Genomic DNA, 6,102 nt, shown 5'->3' on the forward strand with positions numbered 1-6,102 from the left:
AAAGAAAGAAAGAAAGAAAGAAAGAAAGAAAGAAAGAAAGAAAGAAAGAAAGAAAGAAAGAAACTGTCCCCATTGACCAGATGCCTCAGAGTTTCCACTCTTTGTTAGAGAACGATAAAATGGTTTTATGGGGTGAATTATACTGGGAACAATAAGTATAAAATGCTGTGTAGATGCACAAATGATTCTTTCATTATCTGGCCAGTGTACAAGGGACACATACAAATTGTTCTAATCACAGAGTGATGAAAGAATAATGAACAATGAGTTCTTGAATAAGTGTAGGAAGAAAATAATGAATTGTATTTTAAATGAAAACAGAATACAATGGCCTGCATCGCAGGCTTGCTTTATCTAATCTTTGAGCACTGTCATTTGGAGAAAATGTCCTCTAGAGAAAAAGAAGTAGGTCAGAGAGATAGTCCAAGTGAGGAAATGGGCCCAGGGCTTGCATTGAGTAGGGTCAGTATTTAAATGTCTTTTCATTGTGGATCCTTTACTTTCCAGTACATTTTACTAATTCTTTATTTGCAACAGTAAATCAACTGAGCATTTGCTCCTTTGCTTTGGAAAATAAATTTATTGTTTTTCAGAATTTGTTAAGAGCAATTGAAAATTCTGGCAACCTCTGATCAGATACCTTCCTCATTCGAATACAATGAACTGAACAATAATTGGTGATTAGAATTTGGTTGTCCAAGAGATTTTCATTTAGGGTAGGTCTACAAAATACTGTTACCACTTCCCTTTGTGCATCTTAGTTGCTGGATGCAGAATTAGAGCTTTAGGCAGGTAGATGCTGTTACTAAGGAGAAGGCCTCTTGTCTAGGTTGTCACAAATTTCAGTGCCAAATGATGATTTCTAATTGAGAATACTGTGGAAGGTCTTACTTTAATTGTGCAAGATGCTGGATTACATTTGCACAATCATATATTCAAGACAATGAAATCGTAGACAAAGACCTCCCATAATGACAGAGCAAGAAAGAAATATCAAGTCTTACTAGATATATTAAAGCTTATATTAAGTTGGTATGTTAAAGTTTTGATACCAAAAAAGCACTTGAGCCCTGAGACAGGGAGGAGGACCTGTTTGACATTTGAAGCCTACGAGTATGCCTGCCACCAGTTGGAGGCAATGACTTTTAAGTGAGTAAATGAAGAATTATGGTTCACATTTGCCATTCATGTTATGATTTTTATATATCTGTTTCTTTGATAGGCCTCATATTCTTGTCCATACCCAAAACAGGACAGGAAATAACATTATGATGAAAAGATAAGGAAAATAAATTACAGCATCCAAAGTCATGGCACAAAAAGACATACATTGTCACCCAGAAGGTCTCTGTCCCTTTCTATGAAAGTCACACAGGGAACTCAATATTCCCACCTCTATTGGCAACAGATTTTTTGTTAATGGTTAGCAATTCAAAACACAATTAGGAGCTATATATATATTCTTTACACTGACCACTCTGCATATCTGTTTAAAACATTAAAATAAAGCCTTTTAAAAATGTCACTTCCATAGATATGAAGAATAGATCTATGTATTACTGATACCAAAGTGCCATTAATTTTTCTAAGAGGATCACCTCTAAAATCTGTTACAAGGCAATATGATGTGTTTCCTTTTTCCTGTGTTTTTATCATTAAAACATGCTTCGAGGTAGTGTACAAGGACACAATATGATGACTACATGTTTTAGTATCAGTTGCCTATTGCTGTCTAACAAATTTTAAAATGTCATGGCTTAAAAGAACATCAATTTATTACTTGTTATGTGGGTTCATTTGATGATTCCTCTGCTTCCTGTGGCGTTGGCTGTGTCTCTGGAATGGCTAGAAAGTCTAAGATGGCCTTCTTCACAAGGCCGGCAATTGGTGCTCGCTCCTGGCTCGGAGTTCAGCTGAGGCTGCTAAGGTTTTGCTTTTCCTTCATGTGAGTCACTCTATGAACCTTCTTGGACTTTATCACAGTATGACGGCTAGGTTCCAAGAAGTTTCCATAAGGGAAGACAAAAATGGAAGCTCTCTCGAGGTTCAACTGTTATTTCTGCTATATTTTGTTGGTCATAACAGGTCACAGGGCCAGTCTAAATTCTCCTCTCATTGGGAGGAAAGGCAAGACAACATTGCAAAAGGGAATGTTGGATGGGAGATCATGTTGCAGTCAGCTTTGGAAACATATTCTACCAGTCAAGGAATGTGTCTTTTAATAGCCAAGATATGGAAACAACTGAAATGCTGATCAATAGATGACTGAATAGAGAAATTGTGATACATTTATACAATGAAATATTACTCTGCTATAAAAAGAATGAAATGTTACCATTTGCAATAAGATGGATTGACCTAGAGAATATTATGCTTAATGAAATAAGTCAGACAGAGAAAGGCAAATACCATATGATCTCATGTATATATGGACTCTAAAGAACAAAATATATGAACAAACAAAAACAGAAACAGACCCATAGATACAGAGAACAAACTGATGGTTACTAGATGGGAGGGACGTTGGGGGAATGGGTGAGAAAGGTGAAGATGATTAAGAAGTATAAATTGAGGGCCGGCCGAGTGGCTCAGTTGGTTAAGAGCTCGCTCAAGAATTTGAGCTCTGAGCAACAGCGGTTCAATGTCCGGTCCGAGCTGAGCAGCCGCTGAGCTGCCAATAGGTAGCAGGATGGCTCAGCTACAAAAAAAAAAAAAAGAAGTATAAATTGATAATTACAGGAGAGTCACAGGGATATAAAGTAAAATATGGAGAATATAGTCAATAGTATTATAAAAAATATGTATAGTGTCAGATGGGTAATAAACTTATTGGGGGATCACTTTATAAATTATATAAATGTGTAACCACCATGCAGTACACCTGAAACTAATATAAAATAATATTGAATGTCAACAACAATGTAAAAAATAGTCACGGGGATAAGTAATGCAGCATGGGGAATATAGTCAATAATTTTGTTTTTATTTTCTTAAATATTTTTTTAATTGGGGAATTGGGGGAGGGGAACATCACTGGGGAACTGGGGGAAGGGGAACAGACAAGTTGCTGTTGCTTTGTTCTTCAGTCTAGTTGTGGAGGATGTTGCTCCACTGGCCCATATTGGCACCATCATTGCGCTATTCCCGGGTGAGGAAGATTGGTCACCGGCCTCTGGTCGGCCACTCACGGTGGCTCTTGGCAGCCCACACCGGCTGCTGGCCGCTCACGCTGGCTGCTGGCCACCCACGGTAGCTTATGGCAGCCCCACTGCAGCAGGGGCTGCAGCCTACGCCGTCGCCGGCAACTCATGGCAGCCCAACTCCAGGTCTAGCTGTTGTTCACCATCTTAGCTGTAGAGGGCAGTGTCACTGGCCCCCATATGGTATCCGAACCAGGGCCCTGCTGCTCAGAGCTGGCATCCCAAGCCAGCTCTTAACCAACATGCCACTCGGCCGGCCCAATAATTTTCTAATAATTATGTACAGTATCAGGTGTATAGTAGACTTGTTGGGGTGATCACTTTGTGAATTATGTAAATGTCTGATCACTATGTTGTTCTGCACTCCTGAAACTAGTAAAAAACAAACAAACAAAAAGAAATGTGTCTTTTACTTTCCCCTTTGCTACTTTTCTTCTATTTCCCCCCCATATATTGGATATTTAATCAGATCACCAAGATGTACCAGATTAGAATGTAAGTTCACAAAATGTTCTGATCCTAATTTATATACTACGTCAGTGTAGATCAATCAAGTTTCAGAATGTGACCTGGCAACATCCATCTGAGGATTTTAAGAAACTCAAGGGTGAAACTGTGATGATGTTTGTTAAAGTGTGTAGTCTGTGATTCAAGAAGGTTATTATACAAAAAGGAGCTCAAGTTTCCTGATGTGTCTATGTGCAAAGTATCATTCTGAATATTTTACATTTATTACCTCATTTAATTTTCATTTTTTTAATTTTTAATTTTCTTCACATAGTGTGTGTGTGTGTGTGTGTGTGTAATTTACATAATGGTACAAAATGGCTGGGAGTAATTTTCACAACATTTTGAGATCTGTTTTATTGTCTCCATCCTCCAAATGAGGAAACTAAGGCCCAGAAAGATTAGGTTAACTTGCCCAACTATTCATTACTATTAAATAGGTGGACTTGGTCTTAAAATTCAAGTGTTTCCAACTCCAAAACCACTGCTATGTCCACTATACTCTCACTATTCAAAGTGTGGCCCCACACGATTCTTATCCCATTAGGAAAGGTGGAGCCTGAGGGAGGCAGAGAGGGTTCTCTAAAGTGCTGGACACAGGGTGGGGGGGATCCCAATTGCTGATGTTTAAAGGAAGTAAGGATTCATAGGTCTACAATGACAGTTAAAAGTAAGGAGCAGCAGCTGGGATTATACAGGTTGCTAAATATCAAGCTGAGTAGCAAAATTTGTAAAAGCTATGACAAGCCTGTAATTAAATGTAACTTACTTGAAAAGACAGCATGGTTTCTCAGAGAAGAAAATCAAATGAGACTCAATTACCCAAATTCTTTGATGGCATGAGAGAGGATATGGTCAATTCATTTATGTGTGTTTACAGCTTTCCAGATGCATAGTCCTAAAATGAGAAGTAACAAATTCAGACTACTTGTACCAAGCTATGTGGCAGCTGGAGGCCCCTGCAGCCTCTGCTCCAGGGGAGCTCGAAAGGCTGATATCAGGAGAAGTTTGTTCAAGGTCTATGTCCTTCAAGAAAGTGGGGAGCAAAATCTTACAGAGTTATAAAGAGAAAGCTATTGGTGTGTGATGGAAGGAGTCTTCACTTTTGAATGAGGCACATTGGATTTTGAACGTTGGTGTGAAACATACAACCTGTGTGGCCTTGGGGAAGTCATGTAACCTGTCTGAGACTCAATTTTCATATCAATAAATATGGGCTAAGAATACCTATGTTTCCAGATAGTTGTATGAAACAAAAGAGAAAATATACATCATAAGACCTAGTAGACAGTGAATAAATATTAGTTTATTTATTTTGTACTTGCATGATGCTTACTGTATGCTAGGCACTATTCTATACACTACAAATTCTAACTCTCTTAATCCTCATGACACCCCTATGGGTGCATGCTCTATCATTATCTTCATGTAGAGATGAGAAAACTGAGGCACAGAGAGGTTGAGTGACTTGCTCGTGGTTGCATAGCTAGTGAATGAGAGCATCCAGACTCAAACCCAGGCAGTCTAGTTTGAGAGTTTAACCTTAATCATTATGCTAGGTCAGAATTTCTGAATTCCCTATCATTATAGCCTTCTAATGATTCACCCAAACAGAAGGACTTTCCATTGCACTTTAATCCCCCCCCCCATTAAATTTAAACCTCTGCAAGCTAGTTTGATGTGAGAAGGAAAAGCAGGCAGCATGTTCGAAAACACTGCAGGAAGTTACCTTGTCTTCCAAGAATAATTTACCCAGACACCATTGTTCACTCAATGGAGGTGGGGCCTCAGAGCCCACCCCGGGTCCCCTCATACCCCATGGTGTTGCCTGAATACATTGACATCATCAGCCCACACATCGCCTTTTGTGTCAGCAGGCTTGGTCAAGGAGTTTGCCAGTTTTCATTCTCTCCAAGGTAATCATTAAGGACACAAATTTTTATTTATCTCCATTAAATTGTTTATTCTCTTCCATAAAAGCTAAAATATACTCTCCAAGAGTGGAACAAAGTCAGCAGTTTGCCATGATCCTGACTTTCTATTTAATTTAGATAGGGGTTGAGAGATCACGATGCATGATTGAGCCCTATATCTTTTCCTGTACCAGAAATCACCACTTCACAAGAAAGTAATAAAAAGTCAGAATACACCTTGCTCTTTGATATAGGATTATATCTGGTAGAGCAATAAAAGAATGACTCATAGAGCAAAGTGTCAGGACTAAGCCAGTCCAGTTCAGGCCTAATAAGGATTTACTTCGACTCAGTCTATTCTGTCAGGGTGTTGATAATTTAATGAATAAGAAACTGTCACTCTTGGGCATTTTCTGCTTCACTGCGTTTCTTACCCAACTCCCTCCCACCATCCATACCAGCCTGACCCCTACCTACTTGTC

The sequence above is a fragment of the Hipposideros armiger genome, unplaced genomic scaffold, assembly GCF_001890085.2.
Source record: "Hipposideros armiger isolate ML-2016 unplaced genomic scaffold, ASM189008v1 scaffold_341, whole genome shotgun sequence".
NCBI lineage: Eukaryota > Metazoa > Chordata > Mammalia > Chiroptera > Hipposideridae > Hipposideros > Hipposideros armiger.